The 20,234-nt window shown below is 42.1% G+C and overlaps 1 protein-coding gene across 1 annotated transcript in view; it reads right to left on the bottom strand.

Moving 5' to 3' along the window:
* Positions 1-20,234, bottom strand: part of tmem108 (transmembrane protein 108) — a 69,279-nt gene that overhangs the window by 46,619 nt on the left and 2,426 nt on the right. The gene's annotated exons all lie outside the window — the stretch shown is intronic.

Raw genomic sequence — 20,234 nt, 5'->3', positions numbered from 1 at the left:
TTTGTAATTTAAGAGAGCACTATCCTTCTGCACCTTCTCTTGGCTCTGTTTTCAGGTTCTAGAAAATCTTGCTCATGACAGGAGACAATCACAAGTCATTTCAGAAAGAGGGTTTTCCTATTGGCTGTTCTACAAGTGCAGATATGCATGCACGTACCTTCAATGGAAAGCTGATTTAATGGCTTAAAATCCTGCAGAGAAAGTTGCTATTTCAGCATTGGCAACAATTCCCTACACTGCAAAGCAACCCCAAAAGAGAAAGATGGTCTGAAAGAGAGTCTAACAATAAATGAAACAAAACACGTGTCAGCATTGTCAAAGCATTTCAGAGCTGGACAGAAAATGTTGCGAGGAGTTAAGCTACGGATTCTAATTCACGTTTATGTAGCTCACGTTAGCTAGAGAATCAAATAACAGTGCGTCCTCTGCCTCACTCCCCGCAGCTACAAACGCTCTTTGGGAGGAGTGCTAGCAGCAGCTCCAAAGATGAACCCCCCAGTCAGCGACCACAGCAAACTGAATCCAGCCAGCAGAAACCTCTGCAGCCCCGCCAACTTATCACGAATCAGCAAACTTTCTGTTGCTGCTGTTACACAGGTTAGAACAGGTGCTGCCCCTCACCACCAGCATGCTGTGTTTGCGCCAGCCAAATTAGAGCCACTTCAGAGCCCACTAAAGCTCTATCTCCTGGGCCGCTGCCCACTTACCTCCCAGAAAAACCATCTGTAGCAGGGAGAGAAGTGGAGGGACCATGGGGTGGCTAGCTAGCTAATTCACGTCTCATTTGTGGTCTAATAAACAAATAAAGAACGAGAGCATGACAAGTAGGGGCTGCAAAAATGAGCGGCACAAAACTCTACAATGAAATAAGTTTAAATACATCAATATATGAGAAACTTTAGGTTAATGTATGAAACACATGCGGGACGAGGGTGTATTTTCAGATAGTCTTTTTTTTTTTTTTACCTTTTCAGATTTCTGCCTACCCCAGCTTTAATGTCACTGACTATTTCTCTGAGGAACAATTCTATACATAGGTCTAATATATAACAAAATATGTGTCTGTCTCACACATGTACACTTAATTTTTGTGTACAGATGCTTTTTTGCTTGTAGATGCCTATAGATGTGATGTAAATAGTCACCGTACATTCTCAAACCTCATCAGACGTTAGAACTTGTTTTTAAAAAAGTCTTTTTAACATTATGCTATAAATTATTCTTTTGATAAAAACTGTTTTTATTTCTCTAGAGGTGTTTCACTGTTTATTAAAAAGGCATTCAGGCTTTTAGAAATGGATTTGTCTATTTAAGTGAAATTAAAATTGTGTATTTTTTTTTAACTAATAGCCTTGATGTCCTGGCATGTGACCTTTGTGACCTCAAGAGAAACTGCAGGCCGAGTGGCCTTGTGCCCAAAATTAAAAAATTCCATTCGTATCACAGAATGAAACTTAGGAGCAAATGCAAAGAAATATGATTGCATCGTCGAAAGAAAGATGGACAAGATGTAAGATGTTCATGCATCTCCACCAGCTACAAAGAGGGAGAAATATGCAGAATGATCCCTGAATGTGCATTAAAAAATAATCTGTACAATAAGCTGCCACTAAAGTGTGAATTTGCCTGTTGCAACTTTAAATTCAAATTGTTAATGCATGAATATGCTTTGTTTTCCTGTTTAAGATTGCTCTTTTATGTTTGTCAAGATTGGGAAAACAGCAACATCCATGGGACATCCCATCCAATCACTTCTCACTCTTCAGTCTGTTCTCTGCTCTGATTGGTGGGCCAGAAGGTATTTTTAGCTCCAGATATTCAATAAAAGCAGACACTTCTCCTGAGGTTTTAAATTGAGACAAACAGACAAGACAACACCACAGCAAAATAGCATGACACAGCAGTAGCACTGCAACGCCAAGGGTGCTGTCAGCAAACATCTATCCTCCAGCCTCCCAGCGGGCATCACAGTTAACACGAGGCCTCCCTGAACGCACCTTAGCCTCTTAGACCAAGCAGGTGACTCGTTAAAGAAAGCAAGCGATACTTCATCACAGAGAGCGAGACCACAAGCACCGGCTTTGATACACTGAGTCAAAACTTCAGGGCCCAGTGAGAGCGGAAGCACTATTAGTGCACTGCAGCACAACTGCTGCAACATTAAACTGTGAAGGACCATTTGTCAAAGTGCTTCCCACCAGAAGTCCCCTATGTGAAGCTGTGTCTGAGGGCAGGAGAGTTAGTGGTCTTAAGACTCGTCCACTGGCCCCAGAGGAAATAATGACTCATATATTGATGAAGACTAATTAAACTACCCTCCCATCCTGAAGATCTCTGATGAACGGACTGATACTCGGACATGAAAGAGGGACGCAGTTGAACTGCATGTCTAAATGATTCATGTCATCTAACAACGTATCATGCATGAACATGAAAGCAATTTTATTTGCCTTGAGGGTGAGAGATTAAAAATGTAGTGGTGTAAGATGACAAACCAAGAGGTCGTACCCTGTGGGCATGAACCCAGTTCTACTTTTCTAGGTTTTACTCTATGCAAAAACAAGATGCTCAGGGTTGTCGCCAACACTGAGGGCCAGAATACCATAAACAAGCTTAATCCTTTTAAATCAACATAACAGACTTAACAGGGTGGGACACTGTACTTATTTCAACATGCTGAGGGTTTTAGGCAAAAACAAACTCTGGGCTGTTGGAGTTATGTCAGAGTGGTTTGCAGCCTGACTCAAGGTATCAGTGTTATCAAAGTAATGGTTCGGATATTTTGAAATGTGGTTTGTTTTAGGTGCTTATCCATAATCAGTGTCTCACTTAAAGTAGATGGCAGTTGGCACGCCCCCAGTTTGGAGAAGCAGACAAACAGGAGTACCACCACAGAAGCTCAATAATGTACTGCTGTAGTTGAGAGCAGCAGCAAAATGTATTTTAGCCACCTAAAAAAATCAATATAAGATTAAGCGTATGCTATGTGTAGAATATTTTCACTGCTTTATCTTGCTGTTTGTTTCTATCGCTCTCTTCAAAGCCACCAGACTCTACTGACAAACACATTAAGTTTTACCTTGCTGAAAAGGAGAGCTGCTGTTCTACTGCTGCCTCGATGGTTAGTTTATCGTGCAACTTGGTGAATCCAAAATAACCCTGACCCTGACCCTGACCCTGACTCTGACTCTGACTCTCATTGTTGCTTTGGATAGTAGACCAAATAATTTTAATTCAGTTTTACTATCTCAATATGTTATGAGGACCAAAAAGAAAGCTACTGAGTTTTTTTAATTTTTATTCCAAGGCCAAGCATGAACTTCTCTGCTCAAAACTGTGTATTTTACCTTTTCAGGCCTCTAAAAACATTTGAAATGAAACAACGTGAGATGGGAACATCACTCTTTGGTTGAACAATGACTCACAGAGGTATTTAACCTGTGACAAGTATTCCAAAGCCCCTTTCCCACTGGACGAAAAAGCCCACTAACATCTTGCTTTTGTATTTAGTGGGAAAGGTTACAATGGGCATTCATTCCCTGGAAAATGACTCTGCAGTAGTCACCAGTATTTATCAGCTCCGACCAACACAGGTGGAAACATGAAACCCAGGTGAACATGCTAATTTTCACCCTTTTGTGGTGCGATGCAGTGATGCGCCACTCCAAAGTCCGTCAGTTCAAGCAGTGCCAAAAAAAAAAAAAGTTCCAAATTTGTCAGCAATAACTTAAAAAGAGAGACTGAAAAACTAACAAATATAAAAAAGGAGTTACCACCGTAAAATTTTCACTGGCCTCCATGCTGCTATCTACTGTTCACTATCATGTTTTCAGGCGCATCCGTGACATTGAAGGTGACACAAAACAGAAAGGTATACCCTTCTGCTGCTGGTAATTGTTTTCTCTAGCAGGTTTTCAGGTAGCAGTAGGCTATATGTAGACTTTTTTGGTCTTTTAAGGATAACAATAACAATATAAAACATACAATATACTGAATATACTTTACAACAGAGACTAAAGTGCAATGAAGGAAACTAAAGAAACTGAGGTAACCATAAAAGGAGACAACTAACTCAGGAAATTCTTTTGTTCCAGAACAATACTGTTATATGGATTTCAAGATGTAAGAGAACAAAAATGTGACAGTATGCGTTGGAATTCACTCTTTCCTGTAAACATACTATCTGATAATCTTACTGAAAGTGTCTATGAACCACTCAGGAGCTATGTCCGGTGCAGCACAGGAAACAAAGCCGTTTGGTGCATTAAGGAATGTCCATGAGGTAGACACAGCAATCCTGTGCTGTACACAAGGGTTTGCATTGCGAAGGAGGAAATACATATTGTTTCCACTGTCTCTCTACACTTCCTGTCACAGTTCACGGGCTTCAAACATACTTTCTGCAGAAACAGTAAAGCACACACCTCGGGAAGTTCCTTACTCTACACACATTCCTAATTTTACCTCTTGACGCAGCCTCTTGTCTGGTGACAATGGCAGGAACGAAAAGCACTGACGAAGGATGTTTTTTGGAGGGGGGGAGTGTATTGTACCTCGTTTCCTTGAGCGGCGCAGCAGAGACCGCTAAGAGCCAGCTGGGACGAGTGAACCAGAGGAGCAACATCCGTAGAGAACGTCCAAAGTCCAGAGATTTCCCGCCGGGTGATAACCACGTGTCCGGAGATGGAGGGAGAGATTTTGTATTGTTCTCCTCTCTCCTCCTCCTCTCACCCCCCTCTGCTCCATCCCCCACTATTACTGAGACGGATTAACTCCAAGAGCTGCTAGTCCTAAGAGTGTGTCTGACTCGCTGTATGCAGAGACACACACACACACACACACACACACACACACACACACACACACACACACACACACATCGTATCAATTAGGCCTTCTCCATGTGATTCAGACTGACAGATGAAGGCAGATGCACTCTACAAAAACATGACAAGGACAATTGGCTTGAAACTGGAGAATTTACTCATGGATGAGCCGCCCAGTTGCTCAATTCTCCAAACAGACTAAAGGCCTAATCAGCCAATTACACCAAACCCAAATTGCATGTGGTACAACACAAACACACACAACGATGCATGCAAGTTTGTGATCGCCACACTGACTCCAGAGGTGACTCAGTTTCAGAGCCACGGAGCCTCGAGTCTTCTATCTGGACAGGGGTGACCTTTCTTCTTCTGCCACTACAGGAGAGTGCAGTGATTAAAGAAATGTACTTGGTTTGGAGCTGGATGTGTAAAACTTGATGGAAAGGGAGCGGTGGCAGCCGCAGCTGTAATGACTTGAGCCGGTGCTCCCTGCGGCTCTGGGAGTGATGTTTACCTGGAGATGACAGAAGATATGACGGCATGGGGACCTGACAGGGTTGACATTTTAAAGTGAGATCCTACTGGGGCCAGTCCAGCGGGAGTCCAGTTACAGTGGGGGAGTGACAGAGGGGAAGAGTTGTGACACATTATTTGGATTAATATCATGCAGCAGACAGCACCCTGTGGTGCAGGGACTGTTACCAGAAAAGCAGCAAATCATGAATGGGACATATTAGAACTGGCAGTGTCGGAACAATCTTGTGCGTCTACAGACTGGAATGTCAAAGAATCAGGCAGACAAGCACTACTTGTAAAGACATTTCGCTGAAAGAACCAAAAATGTATGTATTAACAATAAATGAGAACAAGTGATCAATACTCTGTGGGTGTTTTTGTTATTTAACAAGAGACAGAGACATCCTGAGGTGCAAGGACTTTGACATAAAATAAATATCTCTGAAAGAACACAAATGGTAATTTAACCTCACAGAAAAAAACACTCTCCCAAACTCACAACTGAATTCAATATGGACGCGAATGATCATTCACGGTACTGATTAATCTATCTAGTATTAACACTGGAGCTCCCCAGGGCTGCGTTTTGAGTCCCCTGCTGTACTCCCTGTACACACGTGACTGTGCAGCCACTTCCGACTCCAACACCATCATCAAGTTTGCTGATGACACAGCAGTGGTAGGCCTGATCACAGGTAACAATGAAAAGGCCAACCTGAAAGAAATAGAGGACCTGACCGGCTGGTGTCAGGACAGCAAAAGTAGAATAGCAATGCCTAGAAGAAGCAGCCAAGGAACTACACTCTCCTTAATATCAACGGGTCCTCGGTGGAGAGGATGATAGCTTCAAGTACCTTGGTGACCACAACACCGAAGGCCTAACCTAGGCGCTGCATACTGACTCAGTGATGAGAAAGGGTATCCCCTGAAATATTGAGAATTTTCTATTCCTGCACCATTAAGAGTGTCTTCACAGAGAACATCACTGCCTGGTATGGAAACAGTACCAAACAGGACCGCAAAGCCCTGCAAAGCGTGGTTCGTTCAGCTGAACACAGTATAGGTGTTATTCTACCCTGAGTAAATGATGTTTACACCAGGCACTGCAAGAATAAAGCCAGGAAAATCATTAAAGATCCCAACCACCTGGAAAATTGCCTTTTCTTCCTGTTGAGGTCAGGAAGGAGGGACCGCTTAAACCAGGCCAGCACTGAGAGGCTCAGGAGGAGCTTCTACCTTCAGGCCACAAGGATACAAGGATACTGAATAATGACTCTGCCTAAGACTACACATCATACACATTTGTGGAGTTTGTTAGTTGCAGCGATGGCTGTTACCAGCTAGCTCTGCTCGTAAGCCACAGAATGGCAGCAGAGCAAGCAGCCACTGGCCATCGGACTACACAGCTGCAGGGTAGCGCCTATATTAAGCTCGTAGACCATATAACATTAATAGGCGTAGGTGCTGTGACATCCTGTTAGTTTGTGGACTTTGAAGCCTTAATGTCGGCAATTTGGTCATCGCCATCTTTGATTTTTGGAGAGAGGTTAAAGCTGTGGAGGAGTGATGGGTGGATCTGATCGAGAACCAGAGGACACCATCCGCAGATAGCCTGTCACTCAAAGCAGCCTCACCCTTAAAGATTCATAACTTTAAGCTTTAATGATATGAAAACGCATGAATTATAGAAAAATTCCCTCTTTGTACAGTTGTCATGAATGTTGAAATTAGCTATAGTGACCAAAATCGGGTTTTTTTTGTACCAGGCTGCTAACATGTTTATTTCTGCTGTAAAGCTGGGCATTTTAACATGGGTGTCTATGGGGACTGACTCACTTCTGGAACTAGTCTCAAGTGTCCATTCAAGGAACAGCAGTTTTTGGCACTTCCACGTTGGCTTCATTTTTCATTTTGCTTGGTGTCCCCGACTTAGGTACAGTGGTGCTTTGAGCTTAATGCTGATAGCATACAAACATTCTCATAATGACAATTCTGTATAGCAGGTATAATATTTACCATGTCCACCATCTTAGTTAGGCTAACTAAACAAGCTGCCTAGGAGCATGTTAACATGCAAGCCACGTTGCCAGTGTGGCTAAAAGTGACTCAGAAATAACACACAATCATAGAATCATTACTGAGTTTTTGACACATAATAAATCAATCTGAATGAGCTGCATGAAGTTTACTTTTCTCTCCTTTGAAATTTTCAATCTCAGTTTCAAAGACTTTGATTAATCATTGTTGTCGATGACTGGAGCCTTCAATGAGAAGCAGCCATCAATATCTTGTTGCATATAAAAATAATCTTCGTCTGTGAAACTGGGACACGCAGTTGATAATTGCTGTCCTGCTCACAGCGTCGTGCTGAACCGCTGTGAGCAAAACAAGCCAATTATCCTGAATCAGTTTGGAAGTCTTCCTGTGATGTGGCTACATTTAGAAACCTCTCTTTCACAACTCTAACACTCCTCAACGGGAGCACACGAGCTATAAGGAGGATTCATGTGTTTATGTTGAGTAACTGCAGGATGGCAGTTCCTTGCATTGAGCTTTGGTATCACATTGTGCAAGTCTGATGCAAGAGGATCACGACAGATGAGGGTGTAACTTCAAAACATGCATTTAGTAAATGATGTTGTTGCTATAGGTGTGAGCCTTTAAGTTGGAGGAGTATGATGATCACATAAGGAGCATGAGCATGGATTACTTTCAAACATGCAACATCCATCATATATCTCTCACAGATGCCTATCGGAGAAATAATGAAGCAATCAGTGCAACCACTCAGCACGCTAATTACCGACGCTAGCCCGGGACGCCCACCGGCAGCATCTCGGAGCATGTGTATGTGTGTGTGTCTGTTTTTAAAAATGCTTTCCAGGAGAAAAATGGTTCACCAACAGACGTTTAATTACCAGAGGATGGAGAGCTTTGGTTTTACCCATGCCATCACTCACGGCTGAATTAATGAATAGGTAAACAGCAGAGGAACAAGCCAGACTCAGCATGGTTGGGATGAGATCTGTGACACCACACATGCTCGCACACGCACACAGAGTCAGCAGTGTTTAATATTACGGATGAAGTGGTGGTCCAATGTTATGGTAAGGTGGAGCTGAGAGCTGGTGGGTGATTTGTTTGGTAAGCTCCACAGAGTCTGTGATTAAGCGATAAGCCACAGATGATACACGCCCTTTTGTTCTAACATCAAGCAGGTAGAATAATGAACACGAAGAAGATGATTACTGTGTTTTATCAGGAAAGTTCATGGAGTGTTTGGTTCCCACCCACTGGGGGACAAATCAAAGGAAAAACAAACAAAAACTGTCACAATGACAGCAGAAGATGTCTCGAAATTGCTTGATTTGTGTGACCAACAGTCCAAAAACCTAAAGATATTAATTTTTACAATATTATCCAACAGAGAAAAGCAGCAAATTGTTACATTTGAGATGCTGGAACCAGCAGATACTGGGTATTTTTTCTTTATAAATCATTTCAGCACTAGATTAAATGATTTATTGATTGTTGCCAACAGCTTTAGACTAGACAGACTGCATTGTGGGATCCAGTCCTAGGTTTAAACCACCACCCGGTTGCAAAGAGACAAAACCCGCCCAGTGAAAAAACTGTCCCAGACAAATGAATGTCGATGGCATTCCAGTGGCCTGTTTACGGCTATCGTAGTTAAATGTCAAATGCTTGGCCCCGCGGGGAGACAGAGCTGGCTGGGAGAGAATTTGCAGGTGTCACTCCCTCCATCACTCTGCTGCCTCTCTCTTCTGTGTGATGTCGGCCATGGGACAATACATCGGGGATGAGCAGCAGGATCTATTATTAGTGGAGGAGTGAAGAATGGAGCGAATGCCCAGGGGAAAGCAGAGGAGCGGGCCAAACCTTACTGACATTATTTTAAGAGTTGCTGTGATGACAGTTTCTGCACCGCATCACGATTTAAAGGACCATTCCACTGGTCCTGCACTTTGTAGCTTATTTACTATAAATCACTTACAGCCAACCATTCTGCAAACCATGCAACTATGTTTTAAAACTCTGGGTGTATATTGTCTGCTGTTAAGGCATTCATTAGTTTCTCTTCATTTTATGAAATTCAGCACCTCCTTAAAATCAATTCACATGCACCTTTTGGACATTTTAAAAAAAACAGAGGTCCTGTGTGAAGGACTTAGGGGGATATATTGGAAGAAATGGAATATAATAAGTAAGTTTTCTTTATTGTGTAATCACCTGAAAATAAGGATTTTTGTGTTTCGTAACCTTAGAATAAAGTTTTTATCTACACAGGAAGCAGGTCTTCATCTACAGAGCTCGTTGTTTTGCAACCCAATGTTTCTACAGAAGCCCAAATCAGACAAATCAAACACTGGCTCTGGATAGGGCCATTCGCTTAAACACCAATTATTTTCATTTTTTAACATGAAAGTGCCTTATTCTGTCTTTTTACCGGTTTAAATTCAGCTTCCGAAACATCCATCAATCCATCCATCCATTTTCGTAACCGCTTATCTTCTTGAGGGTTGCAGGGGGACTGGAACCTATCCCCGAGAGGCAGGGTACACCCTGGACAGGTCACCAGACTATCACAGGGCTGACACATAGAGACAGACAACCATTCACACTCACACTCACACCTACAGACAAAACAACAACAACAATAGACAAAACATCATTGTAAATGACGGTCGCTCCTCCTCCTGATATAGCACAGAGTAAAAATTAAGGTTAAATTATTGAATTAAAATCACATATTTCAATTTGCTTAAATTTTCTCTTTCTGTGATGTAATCCAGTGGTTCTCAAATGGTGTGCCGTGGGATTTTGTGATGTCCACACTTCATTACTGCAGTACTCAACTGGGCCTATACAAGAGTTTGAACAAATTTTTATTTGACTGTATCAGTATGTTGTGCGCACCCAGTACCTAATAAAGAGGAAAACTCTCGCTAAAGAATTTAACATAATTTAATTTGAAGAACCTTTGCAGGGAACCTGTTTGTCACCGTTCACACGTGGGAATTATAAGTGTTGACACATCAAAAGCCCTGATTGGCAGCCAGAGTGAGGGATGATAACAACTGAGAGGAGAGAGCTGTGAGTGGGACAATGGATCGCTTTACTGTACAGAGCAAACTACAACAAAGCACCAGCGAAGACGACCTACCGCTGAAAGAAACTTAAGACAGTAACCTGTCTTATTTTTTCTTATTTCTATTGTCTAATGTCATGATAAAACATGTGATAACATGTTATAGAAGGTACTGTGCACAGACATAAGTACAGGTGTCACAGTCGTTGTGCATTGCTACCAGTCACAAGATGTACATGTCACAGTACAGCATGTAACAAGTACACTTATTTGAGCTCAAAACATGATCTTTTTTCCAAACCTAACCAAACAGTTTTGTTGCCATACCACATGTTACAATTTGGTTCAGCTGTGCATCACATAGATAAGCTAAAGGGTGCCCTGTGTGTCCCTGTTAGACACTGGGGGCATGACAAAGTGGTATTTGGCAATCTGGGAATGAGAAGCAAGCACAACTTAAGCCAAAATAATAATGGCTGTATAACTAGATTTTTAACTCAGTGCCCCTGGGTAGTTTATAATGTGCTCTGGTGGTCCACACTTTATTAAAAAAATATTTGTAATACCATAAACTACCACACACTAAATGCCACATAGTGAACCCAGTGCCTTCAGACCACCTGCGGGTCTTGGGTAGTTGGCCTTTTGCCCAGCCAGTAATCCAACATTTTCAGTTGTGATGTAACACTGACAAAAAATAATGCAGACTGTGATGGATCACAAAATTTCAAAAATGTGCGAATTGTTGTATTTAACAATCAGAAGTGTAAAAGAAGATAAGCTTTGGCCTTGTGCTTTAACGACTCCTCTGTGAACAGCGGCCAGGCCTGTTTTTAAACTCTGGACAAGGCCGGGCTAGCTGCCTCCCTCTGCTTCCAGTCTTTATGCTAAGCTAAACTAATTGCCTTTTTGCTGTAGCTCAAAAATCAACATACAGAAATGGGAGGGGTATCAATCCTCTCATGTAACTCTCAACAGAAAGCAAATGAGCTTGAATCTCAAAATGTCATAAAAGATTATACCTTTAAAGACGTGACATTTGCAAACACTCTGACATGGTCCTTTAAGTGTGTGACTGTGTGTGCAAAGGAACCAAGAAAGACATGGAATAAATCCAACAACACCAGCTGCATAAACTCTCATTACAGCGTTGAGAGGGAGAGAAAAATCATTGCAGTTACTACAACATGTTTGACATATCGTATACCACAGAGAGCTGCAGTGTTTTTACAGCACCAACAGCCTGAGCTGCGACCAGTGTGTTCAATTTATTTGCAGCTTCTGACAAACCCAAAACGTCAAGTCATCTCTTTCCCCCAAAGGACACTCTCCTCTTTGGGGAGGGAGGAGGCGAAGGGGAGTCATTCCAGCAGCTTCAGCAGCAGTTTGATTTGGCTTGTGCTGCCCGTCGTTCGCAGCAGCACCCCTCTCAGTATATGTGGGATAATCTGGGTGTGAATGTCGATCTTGTGGTTCAGTGGATCTGGGCAGAACCATGTGAAAGTGGAAGTTAGCGGTGAAACATAGTAAAAGACACTTTAAAGAGGAAATATGTCCAAGTTTCTCGTTTGAGATGAAGCCAGACGTCGGCCCGGTGGCTGTCCACTCGGCTTCTGTTGTTGCCATGTTGCTCCTTTCTGCTGCCAGTGCTGCACTCACTCCAGCATCCCCACACGATAATGCCACTGTCTCCATGGTGATGTAGCTGCCACAAACCACCACTACCAGCACCACAAACACAGATGCACGCATACCAGGCGAAATCCCACTGTGTCATTTTGCAGGTTTTTTTCTGAAACGCCGCTCTGTGTATGGAAATTAATTTGCGGGGCCAATGCCTCGCTCTATCTTATTCAGTATTAATGCTGTCTCAGATTACTAGACAGCTTTCCAGCCCCTCGGGGCCACGAATCTCTTAGACTGGAGAGCGAGATGGGAGGAGGAGGGAGAGGAGGAGGAGAATGGGAGCAAAACCACATAAACTGCTCTCTAATTGGGGATGACAAACGTCAATAGTTTCATATTTGAGGAGTTCTCCCAGAGGTGCTTAATGTGATGATTATAATGAAATGCCAGTTCCCGTGACACCTTTGGCCAGGAAGACATCAGAGACATCCTGTAACACCATTGTGGCAACATGCTAGCTGTCATGTAGCCAATGAGTTCGTAGGAAGACCACCTTTCCTGTGCTTTTGTTACAAGGATTATTTTGGCACACTCTGCAGAATCTTCCATCTCCTATACTTTTACCTCATGCGACCTCGCCGAGGACTTGGCTCTCGCCGTGCCAAGACCTGTACATGAGGAACATCAGCCCCGTTGCTCTTTGGCCCATAAATCAGCCTCTCCAGCAGCCATGAAATGAGCCATATGCGGCATGGGCTGGGCACAGAGAGAAAACAATGGTTTTATATTCTCAAGAACTCTAGATTCCCCTTCCTGGCATTCAGGCTGCCTCAACTTGGACTCACAAAAATCAAATGCTGACTTTGGCAAGGTGATTACAAATACAGAGGGTGTGTATTTGGAAAAGGAAATGCTTCGACTGAGGTGGCAGAGAATGAAGAAGGGATGACCACGCATTTAAGACAAGATAGGGGAGTTGTTCCCCCCGTCACCTCAATCCTCCACAACAATTAGCTGCTGACAGTGACATAGAGCCCAATAATAGGCTGGACCATGGGGAGGGATCTCCTCAGTCCCCAGCATATGGTGCCACTTTAATCTGCAGCCTCCATCAGTTGAGTCTGGACAGCAGACAAGGTTTGATTTTGACTCACTGCATGCTCAAAAGCTTTGGAGCTGGGTAACAACAAAGCAATACAAGCTGCTGTATTCACAAAGTAGGACTGACAAGAATTCACAAATTATAAATGAAATGCTTTTTGGTGTAAGAAGAAGTTCAGCGCTGAAATAACAGATATCCAGATTGGAGAAGTTGCCAAGGAAACCAAAGACTAGAAGCTCTCTCGTTTTTTATATTTGACATAATAGCACTTTTCTGGGTGAGAGGGCGATTTGCTTCCTTGCTAGCCGGGGTCATAACTTGCCCTCCATTAGAGGCTCTGAGTAATCCTCATAGGTGAGCCCAGCCTTAGACCCCATAATCATCGGCCTGACACCTGCTAGTTTGGTCCCCCTCCATCACATGACCCCTCCCAGGGGCTAACCGAGACCCAGTTTGCAGGGGTAACATGCTCCCACCCCCGGACTTCTTCTCCTCCCACCAGGCCTTCCTATAATCCTATTAGACCCAGTCATCTGCACTGCATTCAAAAAATGTGATGATTGATCCTTAAACACAAACCCTGTGTCCCGTGGCTGCCTACAGAGGAGTCCCTGTGTTTCATTTCTCACATGTGGGTATTAAACACCTCTCACATCACAAAATATAAGACTAATTCTTTCCTTGCACAGTATTTTTGTGACAAGACAGTTGGATTAAAGCGACGCAAACACTCCTCAAACAGACTAGAGAAAGAAAATGGCTGTTGTGTGATCATAAATGTCTGGCATGTAGAAAAAAAAGCTGAAGTGTTTCATAATGTGAGGGGATAAAGACTTGCGTTAAGTCCAGCCTCATGACTTCCTTATACAAAAGAGACTAGGGATTTATTTTAAGCATTTTAAGCGGAGCATTTAAACTCTTTAAATATATCCACGTATTTAGTTTGAATTGTTGCCTGAAAATATAATATTACTGCAACAGACTACATATGTCCTCTAGCTTTTCTGCCTTTCCTCATATATTTATAGACTGGTTTGTGAGCTATGTAACCATTAAAATATTGAAAAATCCACTGGGAGTTAAGTGCAACCCTGAGGGATCATCTTGTGCTTGACATAAGCAGGTCAAATATTTCAGATTATAGTACTCATGAACAAATCTTTGTCATATGCGTTTACAGTCAAACAAGACTAGTCTACAGGCCATGTCAGCAGGTCTGTGAGGCTATACTTAGCAACAGCAGTGCTCTTAGCTAATGCTAACGTCAGCATGCTAACAGTGACAATGCTAACATGCTGATATTTAGCACGTATGATGTTTACCATGTTCAACATCTTAGTTTAGTTTGTTAGCATACTAATGTTTGCTAATTAGAACTGAACGCAAAGTGCAGCTTTCGTAGTAGTGCGGTACAGTATTGGATCAATTCATCCCAAAGGAGGACAAGAATGCTTGTACTAAATTTCATGACATTAAAATGATGATTGAGACATTTCACTCAAGACCACAAATGCAAACCTCATGGTGGCACAATAAGAAAAGTCAGAGGATCACTAAGCCATTAGGATACACCATCTGGGGACCATGAATGTTTGTACCAGTGCTCGAAGTGGGCCAGTTCGCACCAGTGCGCAGTACAGCACTTATACATTTTACTCTCTAGAGCAATGGTTCCCAACTGATGGGTTGTGGTCCAAAAGTGGGTTGAGGGTCCATTCTGAATGGACCGCAACTGACTCGCAAATATGTCAAGTTTGTAAAAAACACACTTTATTTTGAAGTACAGTGCATTTCCACAGAGCTTTTATTTGGAAGTGCTGTTTCCTACTGAAGAGTGAGTAAACAACTGACAGCTACTTGACAGAGACAGCAAATTAGCACGACAACATGGCCAAACGTAAGTATGACCCTGAACATATTAAACTGCGTGGACCTTGAACTAATGACTGAGAAGAAATCTGGACCCTGAGGCTGGACCACTTGAGAACCACTGCTCTAGTGCACTGTGACTTTTTCTTGTGCACCAGAACTTCTCACAAGCTGTTGGTACTTCTGTCTGTCGTCTCCATATCAGGTTCTCTGGGCGATACAATGGCCCTAAATAAACTGCATTACCCAGGGGGCACTATGTGGGCTACCTACGGGGAACTGTGTAATGCTTGCCTGTTCTTTTCGTCTGCCTATTTTTCTCTGTCTGTGACTATTAAGTAATGTCATATCAAAATAATGTAGGCCTGGCTCTATAAGGGCAACACAAAGACTAGTCTGACTCAGGATGTAGACTGTGGTTATAAAGCCTGCCACTGGCCTCCTATCTTGGAGGATAACACCTTTTCAATCCTTTTCGCTATGTAAAACTAGTCTCGTACGGCCATTCTTATAACCACACTTAGTTTTCACGCTGTGCAAGAAACAACAGAAGTTTTCATGCTAGTACCTTCACGCTTAAATGCCTTTAATGAAAATGTCAGGGGATCACCAAAGTTATTAGGGTTCATCCTCTGGGCACCATGAAAGCCTATACAAAATTTCATGGCAATCCCTCCAATAATCATTGAGATTTTTCAGTCTCCGCCAAAGTAGTGGACAAGCTGACAGACTTGCCATCCTGAGAGCCAGGCTGCTAGCATGGCTAAAGATGACACATTTCACATGGCTGATGATGCTCAACACACACAGCTATAAAGACATGTTCTTCACATTTGTTGCATCACACATGCTCATCTCAAAATGCCAATGCCATCTCTTTTTAGCACTTCAGTACACATTTGTTATAATGATACCAACAACAACTCAAAATTTTTCACTCAAAGCTAAAATCAAGCCTTTGTGTGAATCTTAACCCTCTGGGGATCTAATGCACGTGTTCCTCAGCCTGCTGTATTAGCTCTATCAAATACTCTGGAAAATCTCTAAAGCAACACTCAGAAATCGCCTTACATAACACAAACAGCGGCTACTTCCTGAGGAGGAACCTATTGGGCCCTTTTGCCCCTTGGGTCCCTCTTGGCACAGAGGGTGACCATCAGTGGGTGGAGGTGCAGATTGGAGTGGCATGGCTGCAGCTGAGGAATGTGAGGAATTCCCCTTGTAAACACCTCATGCTCGGACGGTCACCACACTCTTATCTCACCGTGCCCATCGCCCCCTTTCATCATCATAATGGTTAGTTATTCATTACCGACTATCTGCTTCCTGTGATTGGTCAGAGCAGGTGGGGTCACTGCTACTGAGGTCTTTTGTTTACCTGAGGTGCCACATGGTATATTATTAACTCTGATACCCCCAGTGGGCCAACAAAGCCTGCTCTGATACCAGAGGTGGGATGAAGTCATTGTTTTAAAAGTCACAATTAAATCTCAAGTCCAGTCTCAAGTTATTAGTCCTTAAGTCGCAATGCGCTCCTCACCAAATGTAGTCTCAGATAGCCAGACCTATCTCCACAGCGCTGTGTCAGTGATATAGAAAGGTCTGGAAGCAAACATTATCGTTCAGCTATAGGGGAAAAATGCTCTGGCTTGTTTGTATCTCTCTTGTATCTCTTCGCTTATAGCCACAGTCTACGTCGTGTCAGTCAGACTACACCAAATGAAATGCAATTTTAGCAACAGAGCAATAACATATTAAATTTACAAAAATCATATATGCTTTGCAAAATTTGTATTTATTTGTTTAAACAACTTTGTAGGAAGTTGCTGTGTCTCCATCTGTAATTTCTGACTTGGACTTTTTGCATACCACAATTCATTTTTTGTTGACCACTGTGTAGTTTCTGAATGCGAACGAAATTCTTTGGTACCACTTTTTTCCAACTGGTGCTCGGTAAAGGAACTTTTGTTCTTAATTTTTCTCTCCTGCAACTTGATCGGTCAGACTGGTTCAAACAAAGTGGTTCTGGAGATTTATTGGTGAATTCATGTAACCCCCGAATGGTCCCATTAACGAGTTGGGAAGGTGTTCTTTTGACTTCAGTATATTCGAGCTTTAAGTGGTCATGTGGAAACAGCATACATGCTAAAATGAGCTATGTTGTATTTTATTACTCAGAGTGTTTAAACAACATGTTGATGGCAGTTTGAAGCTTTATATTACAAAATAATTTGGTCAAAGACTTGTTGCAGCACCAGTTGATCCCCTGAAACTACTAAAATACTGTTTTACCTGACTAATGCTAAAACTTTTCTAATTAATCTACACCTCTCTACATGGACAGCGACGGTTACAACCTAATACCATATTAAAAATTACATGAAAGCAAAAAATTGACATGCAGTTATAAAATATTTATTACCATTAATCGAACATTTACTTTCAACTTTCAACTTTGTGGAACACTTCTAAATAACATACTCTTTAATCTTTGGTCTTGGGGGACGGTATCAAGTGTTTTCAAGTCAAAAGGTTCAAGTCAAATTGAAGTAACAAGTCATTGGTTTTAAAGTTCAAGTCGAGCTGCACATCTTCTGATTTTGTTGAGTCTAAAGTCATCAAAATTGTGATTTAAATCTGACCAAGTCATGTGACTCGGATCCACCCCTCTGTCTGACTCTACTGTATACAGTATAATGGCTTTCAAGCTTTGAAAGAGAGGTTTTTTCTGTCTGACCAGCCCAGGCTCCCTCTGGTCCTATGGGAATGCTCTTTAGCTGATACAATCATAAGTGGCTGAGGGGGAAGAATTTATTTATCTCCTTGGGTGAATACAGCAGCTTTCGCTTGCTTTTCAGCGTGGCACCTCCCCTGTGGTTCCTGTGTACGAGCCCCCCCTCTCAGCTTAAATGAAAGTCATTTGGAAAACGGCTGAGGGCCTTTGTTAATACTGCTTGGCATTTAGATTCTTAAACACAGGAAAAAAATCCGCACAGGCTTTTTCCTCCCTTTGCTTTGGTGAAATTCCTGTTTTGGCCACTTGTTGTTTTGTCAGGCTGGAGGAAGGTGCGAAGTCCATCCTGAGCACATACTCTGCAGCATGAGGGGCCCGTGGGGGCTGCATTCCACCTCATGGTGTACCACTCTCTACCAGTCATGAGGGGACGCTTACTCACAAGCATGAAACCCGCTCACACTGACATAGCCACATTCCCCAACAGTTTCCCATCGGCTTGGAGTTTCTGCTGCAAGAGTCAGAAACCAGATTTTCCCTTTTCCTGGAGCTCCCTGATACGTTTGTTTAAGGGAGGTCTGTGTCTTTGGATGGGAAAGCTGATAGTTTCCGGGTGTTTTTCAGTGTTAATGTAGACTTTTCCTGACTTTGCTGATAAGAGAGCAGCTGTGGAGATTGTTCACTCGCTGCCTCTTAAAAATTCTTCCACATGTTGACAGAAGATATCACACTGAATAGGAAGGTGTTGATATACAGTAAGTGACACACACTTTGGCCTCCATCATACAGGACAGCATCAGAAAGAATTGTCAGGATTTGTCAGTGACAACCTTTTGGCAATATCCTCTAAATAAAATGACATCCAGTCTTTACTGGAAACTTTCATGATGTTTTTTGGGAGTTTTCCATAATCAAATCAAGGTTCAAATCATCAAGGACTGTGAAGCCCATTGGGAGTGTTTTTTCAATTCATTAACTAATTAAGTCTATAAAGTGTAAGGAAACATTGAAAAATACCCATCACAAATTCTAAGAGCCAATGTGACATCTTCAAATTCCTTGTTTTTCTAAAATTAACATACAAAAGCCTACAATATTTTCAATTTGAAATGATACAAAGCAGCTAATTCTCACATTTGAAAAGCTGAGAACCAGAAAATCTTTGGCGTTTTATGCTAACAGCATGTCAGGTCTGCCACAAATATCTCAGCAAATATTAAATGGATTTTTCTCAAATTTTGTGCAGACAATCAAAGTCCCCAGAGGATGAACCCTACTTAATTTGGATATCTTGGACTTTTCCTTTGGTGCTACCATGAGGTTTACAACTGTGGTTTTACATAAAATGTCTTCACAACTAGTCTACATGATAGGCTGCGATGAAATTTGGTAAAAACAATCGTGTTCCACAGAGGATGAACTGACAACTCACTAAGCTCTGCCCCTTTGTGATGGTCCATCAAGCTGTCAGAACTAGCAGAGAGCCCACTGTCACTAACTGCACTCCCTGAAGAAACATAATATAACTTTTGGAAAATTGGGAAAAAAAAAAGGAAAAAAAAAGGAAAAAAAAAGAAAAGTGATTTCAGAGAGAAGCAGACAGAAGGGTCTGCAATAAGGTTGGGCAATATGTCCTGATAATTACACAATATTTTTAGGATATATGTTGCTATACAATACATATTTCAAAATTTTTAAATCTCCTCAAAAGCACTTCACTGATGCTAGGACTGGGAGACAGAATCAAACACAACAATATTTCTGACCAAATACCCTCTGATTGCGACAAAGTTGTAGGGATGACTTTTGTTTTGTTTTGTTTAAGAAAATATTAAGACAATGAGATTTCTGATCAATAATAATCAATAATGTGGATATAAGAACTAAGTGGGTTGAGGCAAGTGTTAAAACAAATAGAAAAGTCCTGTAAGTTGCTACATTTATGCCATTTATTCCATATGACGATACGATATCCAAAGTCTAAGACGATATATAGTCTCATATCTCAATAACAATATATCTTCACATTGCCCAGCCCTAGTCTGCAATATGCGTTTGCAGAAGACACCCACTAGCAATCGAGATAGAAGACTATGACATTAGAAGGCAACCAATGATGGTGGGAGCAACTCTGTTCCTGTAAAGCAGGGGAGGTCTTTATTCACACGCAGAAAAAGCAGCATGCGTGTACACTGAGCGTACCTTCAGTAGCTAGCATTGCGTGGAGGTGCCAACGTAGTAACAGCATATAACTTAGCCTATAACATTCCAACAGTATTACAGTTAAACGTCCCCCAGGTATAACTTTTAACTGTGACGAGCTCGAAATCCACAAAACCAGCCTGAAAATGAATTGAATGAGAATCTTTGGAGCACCATCGAAAAGTTGTCGGACCCTATATCGGAGTTGGCCATTGCTACGCTATGATTGGTCAGTCTGTGTTCAAGGGT

The sequence above is a fragment of the Epinephelus fuscoguttatus genome, linkage group LG21 (genome assembly GCF_011397635.1).
Source record: "Epinephelus fuscoguttatus linkage group LG21, E.fuscoguttatus.final_Chr_v1".
In the NCBI taxonomy this organism is placed as follows: domain Eukaryota; kingdom Metazoa; phylum Chordata; class Actinopteri; order Perciformes; family Serranidae; genus Epinephelus; species Epinephelus fuscoguttatus.
The sequence above is the reverse complement of the archived record's forward strand: the minus strand, read 5'-3'. Positions and strand labels throughout refer to the sequence as shown.